The sequence below is a fragment of the Strongylocentrotus purpuratus genome, unplaced genomic scaffold, assembly GCF_000002235.5.
Source record: "Strongylocentrotus purpuratus isolate Spur 01 unplaced genomic scaffold, Spur_5.0 spur5_scaffold_7, whole genome shotgun sequence".
NCBI classification, from domain to species: domain Eukaryota; kingdom Metazoa; phylum Echinodermata; class Echinoidea; order Camarodonta; family Strongylocentrotidae; genus Strongylocentrotus; species Strongylocentrotus purpuratus.
The window spans coordinates 18,491,518-18,513,053 of record NW_022145613.1 but is presented as its reverse complement, the minus strand read 5'-3'; positions in this window follow the sequence as shown (position 1 = coordinate 18,513,053).

Sequence of the window (21,536 nt, the reverse complement as noted above, 5' to 3'; positions counted from 1 at the left end):
CTTTAAACAAGTGTGGCATATACATAAAGCATGCACACAAACAAAAATATGTCTCCTTTCAATTTCAATTAGTACCTCAAAAGTAAGTGATAACCTTTTTCTTTTTTTCTTCTCCAAGTTTTTTTTAATTATGCCCCCCCCCCCCCCATTTTATGAAAACCCCTGGATCCACCCCTGAGTTAGATTATGACATCATTATCACAAGGAAAGTTCATTGACACAGTGGAAATTACCAGGTATTGATAGGATGATGAAATTAATCATCATTTAGAGGTCATGGAGCTAAAATTTGAATTTACCTTCCGTGTCTGTCAACCGTTATTACTTAAGTTTAGGATAGAGATGTAGAAATTGCATTCAGAACGAAAATATCAGAAGCTATATATGGTGCACTTTTGTGCGTATTCATGCTCTTTTAGTAAAGGATAACATGATTACTGTTGAGGGAATTCCAAGTCGATTTAGATAAAAACTGTGTGATGTCTCGTTATAAGACTCTGAAGTACTTGTTTTTTATGTAAAATTGAGTGTTATGGAAGGACTTATCGTTTTCATATCAGTTTTATATTTAGCTCTGTGTTATTGAATATTATATAGTTTCAAGGTTCACAGTGATTATAAAATTGTTTACAACCCATCAGGAGTTGATGATAATGATAATAAAATTAGGGAAATACCGGTAGGTAAGGCAACATTATTCCTGCTTGTTATTACTTTTTTATGAACAGTCATTACAATCAAGGTTCTATGGAGAAAAAAATACCGGTAGTTATTTTGTTTGATTATCCTTTTCCTACACAAAAAGCATCTTCCGTGGATGAGGCCTTCATTTTTTTGAGATATCGTATTTCATGTTTGTTTGTTATGATTAGGTTTTTATGACAAGTATTTTACAATTTCATGTTAAAAAGGTATATTTTGGATTAAATATTTGCGTATGGCTAAGAAATATTGTATGATTTCAATTAAACCAAAAGCAAACTCCAAGAATTTATTGACACAATATGAAAATTAATGAGAAATGGAGCGAGTGGCAGACGAGATGAGGGCTGAATGTAAAATCCAATAAATATTACAGTTCTGTATTGATAGAATGGCACCTGGCGCGTTCTGCTTGTATCAAGGGCAGTATAGATTATTAGGATCTGTTCACATGTGGCCTTCTCTGGTGGTGTGCTCTTCGCAAGGAAGTGTTAAGTTTGCATAGAACATGCTTCTCTGACAATCGTTCTGCAGTCAAGTTCCCACACTGACCAAATTTATTATTTCAACCCCTCTACCAAATCATATACCCAACCTTATCCTTATAAGGCTACCCTGGATAAATAAGACATCTATTATTGTTATATTATTATTATTATAACCCTAAAGTTATATTCTAAAACCCAATTGTAACTCTATTCTTAACCCTTACATCCTTAACAAAAATGCAGCCAGAAGAAACTGTCAGATCACAAGTGTACAGACAGAAGATTTTGTTGTGTCCATGTTTGGTGAAGCATGATGGACCCAGAGTGAGAAAAAAAAAAATCATGATCAATTGCTTGAATGAGGCAAACTCACATTAGTTCGACAAATCGTCCCTATTTTCACGAAGTGACGGTAGTGAGGAAAATCGTAACGCAAAGTGAATGCAATTTTTTTTCACTACCGTCACTTCGTGAAAACAGCGACGAAATGTTCAAACTGCACTTCAAAAAGTGATCTCTATCTATTGCTCCATATAAAATGGTAATTGAGCACCAATTAAGTATAAAAAAAAAACAGGCCTATTTACTGACCAAATTGTGGCATGCTTTAGGCACATAATCTGCATTGTTGATTTATTTTCAGAGTTAATTAATTAATTGCCCCAGTTTTACTGGTAAATTTGGCTTTGGGCTGCTTAGTGTAGCGTTTAATATCAAATTGGATTGATTAATGTTTTCTATTCCATTTGACCTATTCAATAACAAAATATGAATCTAATGAGATATGGGACAGTGTAAACATATAAATGAGTATGTCAACAAAATAGTGAATACTAATGTCTTCTGTGAGTAGTAGGGGTTGAATTCTAAGCATTAGTGTTGAAATAGATGTGGTATGGTATTTACAAATCACACAGCTAAAATGAGTTGAAAATAAATATGTAGGGAATGTAAACTGCATTTTTAATGTTATATAAGAGACTGTTAAAAAGATATGATTTTTTATGGTTTATAATTTTATATGTATTCAAATGCTATACCATCTTACCAATTACCAAATAATCCACATGGATTCTACTTCTATTCGTCTCTTTGTTTATAAAAGTTTTCACTTTTTAAAGGTAGATGCAAATTGATATGTAAGCTGTATTCATGCTACGATTTTCATTTTGTATCTATTATTAAGCTCTAAATTTGATTCCTGTTGAGCAAGGAGATTCACAGGAGGTAACATGTTTTCACCATGGATCAAATGTGTTCTGTCTTCCCAGATAAAAGCAGCCCCCAACATCGTTATTTACCACAAAACACCACAAATTGCAATCATTACTACATGATAAAATATGTATAGGGCTACAATGTAATATATAGGAATATACAGTCCATATTTGGCATGGTGCTTGACATTTTTTTCTTCAAAATAAGCACTGATCAATGCCTCAGTAAAGAACACAATTTTTAGAGGAAATTCATTTAGTTTGTGCCAGACGAGGTGAAATCAACTTCATTATGGGTAAAAATCAGCCATTATTTGGTGTTGCATTATATAATTTCTTTCATTAGTTAGTGAAAATTGAAGCTCGTGTAGTTCCTAATCAGATTTGGCAGAACAGTAAGGTAACACTAATACACCTTCTTGTGTTACACTTGGCTGAGATATACTGCACTGTGGAGGCTAGGCTTAAAGGGCTACACTGGGCTAGAATCATAAATTCTAGAGAAAAATCACAAGGTAACTTGTAATGCCTTGTCAAGTTTGGAAGCTTTTCAAATATTTCACATAAATGTTCTCAGCAATAATCTACAGTAATTGTTTTTCAGTTGTATTTCAAAGTATTGCAGTATATCAAGATCATCAAATACTAGATGACTATAACAGTTGAAAGTAAGAAAACATGAATGATTTCCTAAAGAATGAAAATTATGAAAAGATTCTGTGACTTTCCCTATAATAATTCCATATCATCATCAAGGCAATTTCATTTAACTGTACTGAAGTGTCCATGGGAAATTCTGCAGTACTCATCTATCAACGTTTAATTTTCATATGTGAAAAGGGTGCTAGATTTTGTCATCTCTGTCTCCAATCCTCTGTCTTATCGGTCAGTGTCGGCTCTAGTATCCTCTATATAACGGGAATCAGTGATGCGTACTCCCATCTCACGCATCATCACGGTGTCACAGCTGCGATCACCAGTCATAATGGCCCTCTCACTTTGGTTGGCACGTTTTATTTTAGCGTCGTCGGGAGAACGTGGGGATTGTGCCAGCTGAACATAATGGTATATTTTTAATTTTCATTTGTGGTTGATCGTTGACCGTGCAGCATTTCATTTGTCTCAGTGTTCTCTCTATACAACACTCTATTTACGATACTGGAATTTACATTAGTACGGCTGAACAATGTGGTATATATTTTTATCCTAATGGCAGTTGTTTATTGACTTTATATTCATTTGTCTTTAATAGCATACTCATAGTAATACCCTGTATTTACAAAATGAAATTTGCTTTAATACAGGCATAGTATGGACTGACATTTCGTGTAAAGAAAAAAAGTTGGAGACTATTAATTTGCTCTTGGATGATTACTTTTTCCTTTGTGAAAGCCTGAAAGGTTGATAATTGGACAGTTGAGGACAAAAGGAGTTAATATCTTGGGTGTTGGATTTGATTAGACGGAATACTCTCTGTGCCTTTACTTTGTGAGCAACTCGATTTATTGCACTAGGGGTGAATGCCCTTTTAGCATTGCTCATTGTGTTGAAGCAGTTATGGTTGGATGGCATCTATGCATGGTGCTCTGTGGGAAGGTGATGATGTTCAATAATTTGCTCTTTGTCACCTTTTATTTTTATAGAGGTATTTTCATGGATTGTAGCAGATACTGTATATTTGGAGCAGCATAAAGATATATCTTGTTCGTGGAAGCTCTTTTTTATTTGCTATTGTGAAAAGGGAGGTTCCTTTTCAGTGATATATGTATGTTCCATTGTTTTGTTGTTATTATGAATATTTTTCAATTTTCCAGAGCTTTCTTTTAAATAGATATGTCAGCTTTCTATAGCTAAAATTACTCTCATCTCCTCATTCTCCTGTGTACCTTTTCACTTGCTCTTAAGATTATCCATATTTGTAAGCTTTATGAATTAATGTGAAATAAATTAAGGATCATCAAATTAAGAAGAAGAAAGAAAGGTCTTTATATGAAGGAATTATGTTACATCCAATCCTCTCATTTTAATCTAGACTTCATAACAAACATTTAAGGTTATAAGAAAAAGATTTTTATAAGATAATGGACTTTTTGTAGTAAAAAGGGCTTGTAATTCTTGTAATTGAGAAAAAATTTGGGATATAAAGAAAAAGCCTTTCACTTCCTCCATTTTGTGAAACATAGTTAGCATGATTGAAATAGCTGTAGATATCTTGAATTATTTGGAAGATTCCGCGAGACAGATTCATGAAAGAGTCAGCATGCTCAATTGACATCTCTCTTTGGCAACAAAGCTTTCCTTAGTCCTATGACCCCTACATGTATAAGGATGCATTACAGACACATCGGATGCTAGTCGTCTCAGTAAACTAGTCTCAGTCAACCAGACCTTTCTACAGTTCCATAAGAAATGAAAGGAAAGCGTTTATTGCCTTGACAATGAATATCAGTCAGGAAATGACAAGTGACAGAGTCTGAAATGTATTAGAAAGTTTGCTATATTTGATTAAAACGAAGTGCTGTTGCTACATTTTTAAAGTATGTTGATGTCTCATCAACTTCCCTAGGAAACACAACGAGGTTTGTTTTACCAGACTAGTCAGAAATAGAAGGGTAAATTTATAAGTACATTTCCATCTCCAGTACTGCTTTTTATCCATTTTGTATCCATCTCCTGTTATTAGCTGCTATATTATGATGAATATTGCAGGATTATGATCTATCAAACATCACCGACTGGCACATAACGAGTCAATTCTTAGACCATCACATGAGATTCAATTGGAAGGGGACCTTTCAGCGTTCCCTATTTATCTATACCAGATATAGACATAGTGCAGTGTGGTTATGTTACCTAAGTTTAGGCTATTTTGTTGACTAATCTAGACTTTGATTCTGCTCTCATTTTTCAAGTGGATCAAGCATATTTGTTCATGATTGGATCATATTATACCTTTCTATTGGATTTGTTCGGACCATAATTAATAGTTCTTGAGAATATCAGGTATGCTTTTTTCCATTTTACATAGAAGATCTATGGTGTACGTGTATTTGCCATAGACATGTGTTCCAAAAATAGCTTGTCTCTGTGAATTTGTTTGTAAATGTGAAGGCTATGCTGATGATGGTATATCGTCTTTGTGTGTAATGGCAAGGAACACTTATAGATAGTAAGATTGGATGTGGAACATACTTCAAGGAATCCAAATTGGTTGACTTTTGGCTTTTGTAGATTTATGTTCAATCTACTGTTTTTGATGGTGGCATATATTATGATTTGATGAGTATACTCTTTATCTTCATTTGAATTTGAAATTTGATATGGAGCTACTTTTCTATAAGTTGTGACTTTCACAACAACAAACACTCTTCTTGAATTAGAAGCAAAACCAGAATGAATTTATTGCGGAGATAGTGGGGCATTATTGCTAATTATAATCAAACAATGCTAATTTCAAGCTGTGCTTTAGAGATATGCACTGTAGGAACATACACCAATAAGGTTAATGAACTTTCCGCATTAGAGTCGAAGGGGGGGGGGGGCTGGAGTATCTTGCCTTGTCCCTCTCCCTGGGGTTGTATATAGATGTAGGACATATTCTGATAAGGTGATTAATGGACCTAGATAGGATTGGAACCCTTTCTTTTCTGTCCTCACTGATAGCTAGAAGCAATGTTGTTGTCTGCATGGCAACCATATTCAGAGCACATTCACACATTATTTTAATTCTTTGCTTTTTGTTGTTGTATGTTTACACTTGAATCGTAAATATGTTTCTTTCTATTATTCAATAATGCTACATTTTATCATTTTATCAAAGTATGTTTGCATATTAATACTGATTGAGATACTTACATATACTTGTCTCTGATTTATTCATATAATTTATTAGCTCTCACCAGCTATAATTTTGTTTCATTTTTTGTTTGTTTGTTCACGGATAGTTCCTGTGGCATTACAAGCTACATGTGTGTAACTGCTACAAGCTGTTCAAAATAACCATGCTTTTATATTGGACCTAAGGCGTATTGAATGCAGAAATATCCTTGAAAACTGCACAATGTACATATTGATGTTTCATTATTTTTCTATTCTTACTTAATCACGTTTTCGATGGAAAGTGGAAAATGTATTGTTAGACATCTAATGGAGTGAATTACAACATTTCAGACTAAATTGATTGGGGGTGGGCACAGCATGGCATTATTGTTAGTATACAAACATCACAGCTATATAGAAATAAACACTTGGTTTTCCTTTATACTTGCTTTTATTGTGCTCGTAGATTGAATTTGACTTTGAAATTAAGACCCAAAGATTAGAACTTCCTGCCAGCATCAAGAAGGATTTTAAGGCAAGGCCGCTGATCGAGTGCTGCTACTTGATTTTCTGGAAATCCTTGTTAATATTTCTTGGGGATATTACAAAGTTTGCCTAATGTTCATGTAGTATCTGAACAGTTGAATTACTTTGAGGGAAGGACCTCCCTGCTGGAAGCTGATACTGGATCTTGAGCAGTGGCACATGAAACATCATCTGTTGAGAGCCAGAAGGTCATTGATTCTATTTTTAATAATATGAGATAACATCCTTCTGGCTTTGAGAAGCAATGGGATTGGATCTTGTCAAATTTCCTGTGTCAGAAATTAACTTACAAGGTTGTTAATTTCAGCATTGCAGCAGTAGATTGTATGGCATTCTCTGGAACTACATATCGTCTTTATTTTTATGAAGTGACGGTAGTGAATGAAAATCGCATACACTTTGCGTGCGGATTTTCCTCACTACCCTCACTTCGTGAAAACAGGAACAATATTTTGTGAAAACAGAACCTTTTACACTTCCAGATATTTGTTTCAAGATCTATCTTTGTCTCATTACCAAGGAGATATGCAGATTACAGCATTAGAAAACTGCTCTTATGCTCAGACTTTGGAAATATGATTGTGACATTTCTTTTGATACAACTCTTTTTGGATAATCGGAATAGGAGTGCCTGCTACACTTATGATCCAAACATATCTGTTTTTCAGGATTATTTGTTTTTTTCTCTCATTTGCAAGAAGGCTTGCCTAATATAGCATCAGAAATTGTTCCTCTGCAAAGACTAATAAGATTGTGACATTTCTTTTGATGCAGCTGATTTTTATGCCTCCGCCACCGAAGGTGGTGCCGGAGGCATCATGTTTTCGGGTTGTCCGTCCGTACGTCCGTCCGTCCGTACGTCCGTCCCGTTTGACCGTTATCACAATATCTCAAGAACCATTTAAGATTTAAACTTAAGACTCGAGAATAGTATTTATCACCATAGGAAGACGATCTGATTAGATTTTGGAGTACGTAGGTCAAAGGTCACAGGTCACAGAGGTCAACTTATGAAATTCCTTGTATTGAGTTTGTTAGCGCGATATCTCAAGAACCATTTGAGATTTAAACTTCAAACTTAAGGATAGTATGTATCACCATAGGAAGACGATCTGATTAGATTTTGGAGCACGTATGTCAAAGGTCAAGGGTCACAGAGGTCAACTTATGAAATTCCATACATTGAGATTGTTATCATGATATCTCAAGAACCACTGGAGATTTAAACTTCAAACTTAGTGATAGTGTGTATCACTATAGGAAAACAATCTGATTAGATTTTGGAGCACGTATGTCAAAGGTCAAGGGTCACAGAGGTCAACTTATGAAATTCCATACATTGAGATTGTTATCATGATATCTCAAGAACCACTGGAGATTTAAACTTCAAACTTAGTGATAGTGTGTATCACTATAGGAAAACAATCTGATTAGATTTTGGAGCACGTAGGTCAAAGGTCAAGGGTCACAGAGGTCAACTTATGAAATTCCATACATTGAGATTGTTATCATGATATCTCAAGAACCATTTGAGATTTAAACTTCAAACTTAAGGATAGTATGTATCACCATAGGAAGACGATCTGATTAGATTTTGGAGCACGTAGGTCAAAGGTCAAGGGTCACAGAGGTCAACTTATGAAATTCCATACATTGAGATTGTTATCATAATATCTCAAGAACCACTGGAGATTTAAACTTCAAACTTAAGGATAGTATATATATCACCATAGGAAAACGATCAGATTAGATTTTGGAGTACATGTATGTCAAAGGTCATAGAGGTCAACTTGAAAATTTCAGACTACATGTATAGGACTTGTCATGATATGTCAAGAACCACTTGAAATATGTTCCGTTACTTAACCCGTACTTAACTGGGCTATTTTGAGCACCTCCCTGACTGGGGGGGGGGGGGGGGAGGGGCCGATTGCCTCGAAATTTGGCACGCGTCTTGAGAAATTGCGCAAAGCAAGAGACCTCACTATTATTTAAATTGCTCTATGGCGGAGGCATCATTTTCGACTGCGCGCAGTCAAAATTCCATCTAGTTTCAATATTACAATTAGGACAAGGAGATTTTTTTTCTTTTTCAGGAATATTGTCTTTGTCTCATTTTTTTCAAGAGGATTTGCAAAGTACAGCCTCAACATCTTCTTATGTGTGAAGACTTTGACATCTGGATCTGACTATTTTCTAGGAATTTATGGAAGCAATTGATTATCTCGGCTTGTTACACAGGAAAGACAAGTCTTTCATTGTGGTGTCTTCAAGAAATCAGCACTTCGGAAGTGAAGGAGTTTGGGAAATGAAGTGGATTCATTTTCTGGCATGGCAGTTGTCTTCCTCTTAAATTTTATTTTGATGTGATTAATTATTAGAATTTTCTACTTCAATACAGGGAGATTTAACCTTTGTGATAATGGAGAAGTCTTTTAGGCTGGTTACTTGATAAACTTTGTCTATTTTTATGCTGGTCCTTATCACCGTTTGTTCTGCATCTGGATGAGATTTATCGTATTATTTGGGAATTGAAAGAAAGAAGATTCTTCTTCTCATTATAGCACTTTGTCTAGCTCCCCATTCTTCTCTGGCTTTGCTGTTTAAATGTTAATATCAACCATTGTAAATGTAGCTTTGATTTGTGGAAAGGACTACATGTATGTCTATGAAAGGACCTACCAGTATTCATATCATCTATTTTGATCATCTTCTTTGAACCTTGTATTTTCATTTCTAAGATAAACCTGAAACCCTTGATGTGAGTGAATGAAAGGTGTCATCGAACAGTTCCTTAAATTTTATTTGACAAGTGTCTGGCAGACAGACAGTGAGCTAGTATGGGAAGAATGAGGCCAGAGTCACCTAGTCAGAATCAGATACGTCGAAGCAGTATTTAGCACACCGAAGGCACATCAGGCGAGACATGACATGGGATTTGTTTTGGTGGAAAGACACATATAGAAACAACCATGTAACCTTCCTCTGTGCACTTTTGACAAGCTCTGCAATCATATTGGAAAGTTAAACAGTCAGAATGAACCAAAAGGACCTTTCCCTGACAGTGACCATGAAAAGCTTGTAAAATCGTCTCGCTGTCGGACAATGCACAATCCGCCAACCAATTTGGCACTGTTTTAGTGCGCAGCATCGTGTATAGAATACCTTTTATTTGTGCAATAATCAATTTGGAAGTGTCTCGCTGTCAGAGAGCTACGTTCTTTGTGGACTGGATGCAATATTTTATATATGACACAAGGTAGCTGCGATGAGGAATAATGAACAAGGCTATGATTTGGATTCGGCCATACGAGAGCTGGAACGCATTTCGCACTGGAGACCCCGCAAGGCGGTCCATTTCTCGCCAGACGTGGAGAAGTTCTTCATGCTGAAACCCAGATACTGGAGCCAAGATTTTCCAGACGACTTCACACTGGTAAACATTTCATTATTTTTATGTTATGTTTATTTTATGTTATTATTTATTTCTTTTTGTTTTTTATTTGAGTGGCTGTGATGATCGAAGAAGAAGGTATGAGTTGTTGAATGAGATGATCTATTTAATATGTTATGTCTACCACCTTTGCATACATACATGTGCAATAAATATTCAATTGTGTATTAGATTAGTATCGGTCAATACCTGGGAAAATTGGAATTTCATAACTTGTGTACAGGATGTTCTCTACAGGATCCCCTGTATGATTATGTGAAGAAATATTCATTCTTTTTTATATAAAATGCACAGGCTTTTTTAAAAAAAATTCTATTTTCAAATAATTTTTGAACTTATTATTGGTAAATATATTATGCACCTTCTTTCATCAATGACAGGCAAAACTGTGAACACATACACACATACAAATTATTTAATTAAAAGAAGAAAATGTGTGAAAAGTTCCATTTTTAAACGATAGAAGGGTACTTTGACCAGTTTGCTTCTGTTTGTATTTGTGCTATGTACTTTACTCTTTCTCTCTTTGCTTTTCAAACCTCCTTTAATTTATTTCTCTTTAAACCCCATCTCTTACTTGTCTTTCTCTCACTCCCTAATTCTCTATTTGTGTTCCTTTCTCCTCTTCCCCTCACTCTCCCTTTCTCTCTCTACTTCTCCCTGTCTTTCTCTTTTCTCTCCCCCATGCACTCCTCCTCTTTCTCTCTCTCTTTCTCTCCCTTTCTCTCTCTACTTCTCCCTGTCTTTCTCTTTTCTCTCCCCCATGCACCCCTCCTCTTTCTCTCTCTCTCTCTCTCTCTCTTTTTCTCTCTTTCTTTCTCTTTTCTCTCCCCCATGCACCCCTCCTCTTTCTCTCTCTTTCTCTCTCTTTTTCTCTCTTTCTTTCTCTTTTCTCTCCCCCATGCACCCCTCCTCTTTCTCTCTCTTTCTCTCTCTTTTTCTCTCTTTCTTTCTCTTTTCTCTCCCCCATGCACCCCTCCTCTTTCTCTCTCTTTCTCTCTCTACTTCTCCCTGTCTTTCTCTTTCCTCTCCCCCATGCACCCCTCCTCTTTCTCTTTCTCTCTCTCTTTCTCTCTCTTTCTCTCTTCATCTTCTTTCTTTCCCCCACTCTCTCCTCTGTACTCTATTATTCATCTCCCTCATATATACTCTCTTTCATCTTGCTATCCCCATGTATCCTTTATTCCTGTCTGTCTGCATGTCTGTCTCTTTTCTCATTCTCTCTCTCTCTCTCTCTCTCTCTCTCTCTCTCATTCTCTCTCTCTCTCTCTCTAACTCTCTCTGTCTGTATGTTTTTCTGTCTCTCTCTCTGTCTCTCTGTGTTTTTATCCCTTTATCCTTTCTTTCTTCATTTTCCCCATTTCTTCAAATTTCTTCAAATTTCTAATCCATTTCCTATTCTTTCTCACAATTTGCATTTATTGATATTGCTCTCATCCGTTTCTTCATCTGATTATCTCCGACCGTCGGCCATCCTTTCATGAATCAAATGTTCATTAGACAAGCACAATACGTTGTCTGATTACTCACCCATTCATTGCCAATCCCCATCAACTTTCAATTTTCTTCATCAAATTGTCAATTTCCTGAGTGCCAGAGGACAAAGATGTATGTTTTCATCTAATTCTAAATGATTTCTTGGACTCATCAGGGACAATCGGTGTCTTGTTCTTTAGTACTGAAGAAAGAGTCCGAGGAAGACCCATGTGCATTGCAGGGTTTCCAACTCTCAAGCCATGTACATAATAGATTCTGTGATTTGTAAATACATGTATATCAGTTTATGTAAGACCCCAACATATTTGTAGAAGATTTTTTTAAATCTACACATTTTGAGCCGTTAATATTGAGTTATCAGTTATTCAAATGGATTGAACAGATGAGCAGCTAGAAACAGAAGAAATTGGAGATAGAAAAGAGAGAAAGATGGTATAATAAGTAGAATGCAGAAAGATTGTGAATGAGGATGGGATGAGCTGTTATGTTATGTAGGACCCCTACATATTTGTAGAGATGCTCAAATTTTAGCTGTTAGTGTTGAGTTATAGATTATTCAAATGGATTGGATAGATGAGCAGTGAGAAACAGAAGAAATTGGAGATAGAAAAGAGAGAAAGATTGAATAATAAGAAAAATGCAGAAAGATTTGGAATGGGGACGAGAGGGCTGGAGAAAGCCTAAAGGAAAACAAGATTATTGTTACTGTAATAGCTACAAAAATATTGAAGAGCCCTTTCTTTTAAAAGAAGTCTTCACTTTTAAGTTTTGTAGTCGAGTGTAGTAGCCATTTGCATGTAAGAATAATCAAACTGTATGTTGTTTGACAGTGCAAAACTATCAAGAAATCATGATGTGAAGTGACCCATTTGAGGAGATAAGAACACTTATGTAAATTCTGTGTTTTTTAATCAGGATGTCAAGATATTATTCTCAAAGAAAGTGTATGAGAAAGTTCAGTGAACTTATCTTTGCCTTGTCTTTTTGTTGATGCCCACAGTCAAAGGAGTTGGATATAATTATTTATTTTGTAATGTAGATTATTTTTGTGTGATTGTTATTGTTATTCTTTTGTCTATGAAAGCTGATAGAAAGAGAAAACGGAGAGGGAGAGAGAGAGAGAGAGAGAGAGAGAGAGAGAGAGAGAGAGAGAGGGAGGGGGAGGGAAGGAGGAAGGGAAGGAGTCAGGGAGGGAGGGAGGGAAAGAGACAGACAGAGAGAGAGTGTGAGAGAGAGAGAGGGAGAGAGAGAGAGAAAGAGGGAGGGGGAGGGAAAGAGGGAAAGAGACAGACAGAGAGTGAGAGAGAGAGAGAGAAAGAGAGAGAGAGAGAGAGAGAGAGAGAAAGACAAGGAGGGGGAGGGAGGGGAGGGCAGTATTCTGTTTTCAATTATATTTAAGAGATGCATTCTAGTCATCATTGATGTGTGAAATACCACTTATGAAATTAGATTATGAGATGACCTCTTCCACTCCAGGTTCTGTGAATAATCTAGTTATGATATTTAAAAGCCAATGGTCATCTCCACCGAGTCTTATGATCTATTACATTTTAAGCACACTGAGAAATACACACGACCCCCAGGCCCAGGTCAATACCTTGGTTTTGTGTAAATTTGTAGAAAGTGTGAAAAGGGGAAAAAAAAACTTTAAATCTGCTTATTGTGTTTGTTTTTACATTTGAATTTTAAAAAGAAGCATAATGGAAAGATTCCAGCTGAATGAGTATAATTACTGCATGAAAAGTATACTCCATTACTCTTTTATACCTTGAGTGCTAGAATAATGCCATTGCAGCCAATTTTGTACAGCCATATGCAAACAGACTTTTCGAGATTTACATTTACATTTTTTGTATGGATTTGATATTTTAAAATTTGGCTATGTATACATGGTACAACAACCCGATCCATAGTATGATCATCTACTTATGGTGTTGACTGAGTTGGTAGGAGTCAAGCTGGGTGAGAGGGGGTATTGGAGGGGCTTAAGATCTGACAGCTACTGATAATTACTTAAGGGGATTAAACTAATCTGCTACAGTTAGAGGGTAATTGAGCCTGTGTGGATTTACTCACTAGTCTTCACATTCGGACATTTTTCATATTTAGATTAAAACAATTTCCATAATTTATACAGCCTTTCAAGGGCTTTTGTTTAACATGGGTTTGAATGAACATGATTGCATAGACTTTCAAGAAGTCAACTTAAGAACAATTTCTATACCTTTTATCCTATTGAATTGAATTGAATATAGAAATCATGTTCCAATTATGTAATACCTCATTGTAAGTTGGCATATTTCAATAGGAGATCTATTGACAAGGCTCTTGGAATTAACCTCATTTTGATTTGTCAAGGGTCTTTCCATGTCATTTGTAGTCATCCTCCACACACACAAACAGTTGTGCAATATTTAAAGAAATAAAATCACCCCCCCCCCCCCAAAAAAAAAAAAAAAATTGTTTGAAGCACTCATAAAGAGCAGCAAGGGGGAAAGCAAGGAAGCAAAATGCACACAAGTTCACTTCTACCCTTTTTTAAATTGTGCAGCCAGTAATTAAACTGTTAATATAATTAATATTTAAAGCTTATCTGCCGTAGTTTACAGGAGGGATTAGACCGCTCTGCAAGGTCACTGGACAAGGTGGTTATCTCATCAACTCAGCTCTCAGTTAACATAAGAAAAAGAGGATCATGGGGGACCAATGGTCACCGATTAGGCATTGTTTGTTATATAGAGGGCGCAAGTAGCTACCAGTAGTGCAGTGGGCCTTTAAAGCTAATAGTTGAATATATGATACCAACATGGAACCCCAGATATATAGAGTCTGTCCTAGATATCATATATCTCCTTTTATGGTATTGAGACAGGGCTTGCTATTTCCTCAGTATTGTGTTTCAATTCAGGATGGTTACACCCCAAAAGTGGCCTTTCTTTAGGTCCTGCTGACCAATTGAAAAGAAAGTGAAATACTAATAGCTTGAGTATACATGTTCAGGTGAGATTGAGTCTTAGAAATTCAATATTGTACCGAGCTCTCCGACCACAAATAAGAGTTATAAATAAAAAAAGAACCTTATTATTAAGTGATTATCATGATTATAGATTTCCTTTCTTTGGCAATCTCAAAAATATACACCCTCTCTTTCTATCTCTCTCTCTCTCTCTCTCTCTCTCTCTTTTGCTCTCTCTCTCTCTCTCTCTCTCTCTCTCTCTCTCTCTCTCATGTATATCGTTTTTATCAAGTTTTCAAAAGTAACTCTGAGAACAAAACATTTTAGGCTCTAAAAAATAGTTTGAAGAACATCTTTGCAAGGAGTAAATGCTATAATGCTGAAAATGAGCTCTCAACAAATGAGTTTCTCCTCCAAAATGTGTAATTTTTCTTGTCTTCTGCTTCCACCAACTTTTTCTCTAGGTTGCTCTGTAGGTTGCTCTCTATAGGGCAATGTGGAGCTTTTTGGTAACATTACATCATAAATGCAGATGGATCTGAAAGCAAACTTATTTTAATGTTCAATTTGTTCAACAAACCTTGAATCTTCTTATTTCATGTAAATCCATTTCAAATAATTTTGTATATCCGTCAGAATAAATTGCATTTTGGACAGATGACAGACAAATTTAAGTGTTGTTCTAGTTTCACCGATTACTGAACTAGGAGACATTGCCAGACGTAGCGCCAGGTGGAGGGGAATACATCAAAACAATTTTTTTTTTAAATTGTACCTGAGTATAAGACGCACTCCTGACTTTCAATTTTTTCGGCTTAAAAAAAGTGCATCTTATACACAGAGATTTACGGTAGTGAATTTAAAACAGAACTTGTGCTTTTCCATGCATGCCCTAATTCATGGTCAATTCTCGCTGAAATGCCATCATTCAAATTACTTGGTCAATGTCAATAGCCATTATTGTTTGGCCAGGCTACTATGTTTGATGGTATCCAATAGCAACAGACCATTGTCCCACTGTCATAAGGTATGCGACTTTGAAAGGTATACTATACAAACATATACACCTAATATCAAAACAATATATATATTTGACAGTCCAAGAGTGAGAGATTTGAGTAGTAGTTCAATATGTATTGTGAGGTCAATTGTCACAAATATCTAGAACTTGACATCAAAGCAAAGATGTGTTGAAACTTGAAAATCACCATTGGTGAATGGAAGGAGTAAAAGTCAAGTGGGTTTTGTCACCAATTTAGCAAAGTGGCCTGGGAAAATAGTTTGATAGGTGGAATATGTCACTTGTAAAATAGTGCAGGAATTTCATTTTATTTTTTGAAGTGATTGACATAGTTGGGCTTAAGTACTATAAAACGTGACTTGCAATAACCATAAGCAGAATTCATCTTTCTATTTTCAGCTTCATTGTCATTTTCTATTCTTCGGGTTAAATTAGAAATTGTTTCCCTATCCTCTTTACCCCCCCCCCCCCCTCCCCTACCTTTGGTTTATTCAAACTATTTTCTTCTACTTAATTTCATCATTTTCATGTACCTGCAAACATTCTTTCCTTCAAATTTGAAATAATTAAATACTGACTTAAATATCATCAGCAAAATTATCACACATTTATTCTAATTCTGTCTTTAACAGTCACCTGAATAATGATTCCAAATGTTTAACATGAAAAGTACATGATATGTCAGGCTCTCCATTTGTTTTCTATCAACACATGAATGCCTCGCATTTCAAAATTTATCCAAACAGACCTCATATTTTCATTCCTCCACCTCCCCTCCTCCTATTCCCCACGCACCAACAATTGAACATAAATGGCAGGCAATGGCCATCCTTCGATATCATAGATGTAATTGGTCCGATAGTGCATGCTACCACAAGAAAAACGCCTCCTCAGGCACTGTCGGTGATCAGCGTGGCGGCGGCTGAGCGAACGATGCGATGCACTCTTTCCAGGTCATGCGGATAACATTTTTATCAACCCTGCAGTACGGAAATCCTTCCTTGTATCGTCGCATTGATTTTTTTCTCGTTTTCTATTCTTTCCGACATGTCCATGCAAAGCTGTGTGTGACAGTGTACACATTATAAGAATACTTGAGTAGGAAGACTAGCTATAATTTGACTCTTATATGGATTTTGGTGAAATAGTATCAATTTATGGATTACAAGTAATTGTGGTTACAGGTATAAATAAATATACATTTGGGGAGTATGTGATGATTTGTTTTAAAAAATTGTATAATAGGCCCAGGGAAAAAAATATGTTAGCTTGCTTGCATATAAATAACACTCTTTAATATCTTTTGTTTTGAACTCTATGTAAATTTTTGGGGCTCTATTATGACTATCGGGGGCTCTTTTGGGCATTTCGGGGCTAATTTGCCCCGAGCCCCCGTGTATTTTTTCACTGATAATAGCCTTGTTTGTACAGCTTGGAAATACTACACTAGATGGCTTTGAATGTCAAAATGCATATCTTAAGAGGAGTACATACTAAGAACCCTATATACCTCAGTACTTCATAGAGTATTGATATGATAAAACCCCTTTTTAAAGGGAAATTTAAATTTTCATGTTCATCAAGAATATAAATTTAAATCATAAGAAATGTAAGATAGTGAAATGAATATATACCCTCACCGGATAACCCATGAAGCTAACGATTATCTCATATGCTATTGATGTTTTCCCACTCTGGCACTGAAAAATAACATCAAGATTTGCATTATACTTCCTGAACCATGTTTTTATTCTTCCTTTTAAAGATAAAGTTGAGTTCTGGTCATGCGATTACATTGTGAAAGAAATGCTTTTTAAAATTGATCGGAAAAGGATGATCACCTAGCATATAAGTATTGGTGTGTACTACAAGGTTCTGGAATCATCAAAATTATAAGAAATTTGGCCCAGTCTTGGTAAAGTAACATGCACTGTACACAGAAAGGTGTATATAGCTCTACACAAACATGTGGCATAAAAATCCACCCCGATTTTTATGATGTTACATGCCATATTTAGAATATTAAGGCATTTGAAGAGCCATGCTTTTCAGGGAACATTTTTTATCTGATGTTCTTCCACACTTGCATAATACAATGTTAATGCTCACAATTTTCACCTCTTCCCAGAACTCAACCTTCTCTTTAAATTCTAAAAAAAGAGAGCTCCATTGACAATGAGATCTGTCCTAGATCCGAAAATCTGTGCAACCGTGGCTGGCATTGGCATACAACGATACAAACGTTGAAGGCGCGGATGAGAGGGCGAGAGAGCCGGAGCATACCACAATCAATCAGTGTTCACTAAAGTATTTGCACTCGCTTTGGTGACCGATCGATGTAAAACGATGTTTTTCTTTCCCCCGCAGGCACTCGTACGAGCATGACACCGTGGTCGAAATTGTGAAGTGAGGCTGAGGAGTTTGGAAAGTGAGTGAGAGAAACGAGGGAAAGAGAAGCACGGTGTGGACTCTTAAAGCCAATGTTGAATGCAGCATGGACTTAAAACTGCTTTTTTTTTACCCGTTCATATTGTTATGTCAGGAAGCTAGTGAGAGACATTTTAATTCATATGATTTTGGCCCCTTCTGTGTCTTTGGCACCAAAATCTCGCCTAAGATTAACCAAATTATGAACTTGATGTTCGGTCTTTGTTCTAGAATATATGTTGTTCTTTCATACAGATATAAAATAGTACTGGTTTTCTGATAGTTGTTCCCATGGTGACATGTTATGTACAACCTAACAATCAAACAAAGAATAGAAATTCCAAATTTGAATCTTTAAGGATTATTTTATATTCGTTGGTTTACCTAGTTGGACAAAATGAATCATTTGTATGGTGAATACGTTTATAACAAACATGTGGTGGATTCTTTTATGATTGCAAGGTGGTGATTACAAAAAGGACATGGTTTTTAATTGTTTTTATCATTTTTTTCAAAATATTTAGATCATCGTTAGTATGTTTCAGAGATTGATAAGTAGCAAATTACAAAATGAAACCATTAATAAAGAAACTTTAATTTTGATAAGCAGGTGATGGATTATTACTGAATTTGATGTCTCAATGAAATGTATCATTCTAAAGACATAATATGCCCCGGCAGAAACATTTTTATTTGTCATAACTACAGTACATTTGATGATTTTTTGCTGTCATCACCATCGGCCATTACATGTCAATGTCGTGCAAGGAAAAAGTCAACAACAAAAATTGACATTCTAAGAATAGATGTGTACACAAACACCAAGCCCCAATTGATAATACATTTCCGATGCTCTACACTGAACATATGGGCTTGCGATCACGAACATACTGCTATGTCATCTGAAGCTATAGCAGCAGAAGATGGGAATTCCATTACTCTGAAATATCTGGGATATCAGTATGTTTCCTGCTGGCTTGGGTATGGAGTGATCTGTTGAACTAGACCATCGGATATTGAAGGAAGAGGAGCCCCACCTCGGTACTTCCACCCTACCCTCATCCAGACTGATGAAGAAGATACATTTATGATTAGTAGATATGATGCCAGTTGTCTCATTAGACCATTTTTCTTTCATTTAAAAAATTGGGGGGGGGGGCGGTCATATTGTGGATTGTCTTGATATTTCTAATGTAGCAAAACTGAATTAATCTTTTCTTTGCCACCAAGTGTTTCAGCATTTTTCATAGATGAACTTTCGCGATTTGGATATTGACTTTCAATAAGTTTTTCATTTGTAAAGTTGCCTGTTTAAAGCCAGAAGGGTGTTAACTCATTTACACAATCCTAAATAGACAAAATATTCATAAAATAGGTTGCATATGAATAATAACATATATTTTGTTTCGGGGAGAAAATTGTAGCCAATCAGTCACAGTCACATACTCCTAAGTTGGATTTTCTGCTCACGACATAGAAGGGGTTTAATTAATAATCATGATTTGATGATGAATGTATTAAAACTCAGTGCCAAATCACCCTTTAAAGGTAATTTATACAATGATGTAGACTTCTGCTTCTCATGACGGAGAATCATTTTATTCAGGATCCTACCTTAAATTTGCTATGAAAACGTAATCTTCATATGCACCTGACTTTGAAAAGAATCCAATTTCGACATGAACTTATTTCAAGTGAATCTCAAGGCCAACATCAACACAGTTATCCAGACTTACAACATTCCATGTTATTTTCTCCTCAGTCCCTCCAATCCAAATTTCTTGCTTAGAAAAACAGGATTTGAGATGGAAAAGTGTATTACATGAAGACTTGGGGCTACCATAACTTGAGGAAAAACGAGATGAGGTAACATTCTTCTTGTACTGCCAGGTGTACAGTTACTAGATCAGGGAGCTAGATTGTGTTCTTTGGGGCCATTTTGTCCCTTGCGCCAGGGAAATAGGGAGAGAGACAGACAGAGATGGAGAGAGAGAGAGAGAGAGAGAGGGGGAGAGAGAGAGAGAGAGAGAGAGAGAGAGAGAGAGGAGTGAGAGAGAGAGAGAGAGGGAGTGAGAAAGAAAGAGAAAGAGAGAGAGAGAGGAAGAGAGGGTGAGAGAGAGGAAGGAAAGGATATTGAACGGTGAGCCCTTTGTGGGGATTTCTGGCCGGATAAAATGAGAATAAAAAAGAACTAGGAAAGAAAGAAATGAAACATGCCTTTGGATGCAAAATTACTCAAAGTGACAAGCATGAGATTTGATTTTGAGCTCTTTCCCAGGATTTGTTAAATGTTCATGTAATACTCAGAAGAATAGGGTTAAGGCATTCTGGTACACCCCCCCCCCCCTCCCCCTCTCCTTTTTCGATCCCTCACTCTTATCTCTCTGCCTCTTTCTTTCTTTCTTGTTGCTTTCTCTTGTCACATTCCTTCTGTTTTGCTATCCCCTCTTCTCTTTATCTGTTTATCTCTCTCTTAGTGTCTCTCCAACCATCTCTCTGTGTCTCTCCATCCATCTCTGTCTCTTTCCATTCTCTCTCTCTCTCTCTCTCTCTCTCTCTCTCTCTCTCTCTCTCTCTCTTTCTCTCAGGCTAGACTTGCAAAGGTTTTGTTATATGGCTCAAATTTGGATAAGAACTTTCCTGTACCACACGTGATTTCATAAATACAATTTTAAGCAAACAAGATTTGATATTGTTGCGTGCAAGTTTTGAGGGAAGTGGCCTGCCAATTTTCTATAGCAAACTTGGTAAAAGAAAGTATTAAAACTGCAAGCTTTTCACGACTTTTTGCAGACTCTATCATGTGGGAGTAACAGGATATTTTGTTTTGTAGATTATTTGAAAATTTTCTTGTCAGCCTTGTTTTGGGAGGCTTGGGTTTCTATTATTGGTGTGGTTCTGAAGGAAGGAAATGGACACAATTATCTTACATATTGTCATGGTAACTGGATATTTGTTTTCATTTCTGATCATTTCTTTCTGTTAAAAAGAAATAATCAGTAGTATTTCTGTTTGCTATTCAGCTAAAACTCATATTACAATATCTTTGTGACAGACTTGTTGTAGCTCAGCGAAACTCTCTGTAAATCGTGCAATTCAAAATGAATTTAAAGTTCCAGAAACATTTCATAAAACCTTAAAAATGATATTTATTGTATATTGAAGAAAAAATATCTAGTGAATCTGTCAAAAAAATTATATTCTATTTGGTTGCAAGAATTATGCTATCAGAAAAATATCAATCTTTAACCAATAAAAGTTGTTAAAACTTCTGAAAGAGTCATCTCATTATTTTCTAGAAAAATATAAAAAATGCTCTATTTACATTTTAAAAAACCCAGACTCAAGGGCAAGCCAAAGATGTTTTGGTGTATACGTTACCAAACCCATCCAAAGTTTAGTATTTCTG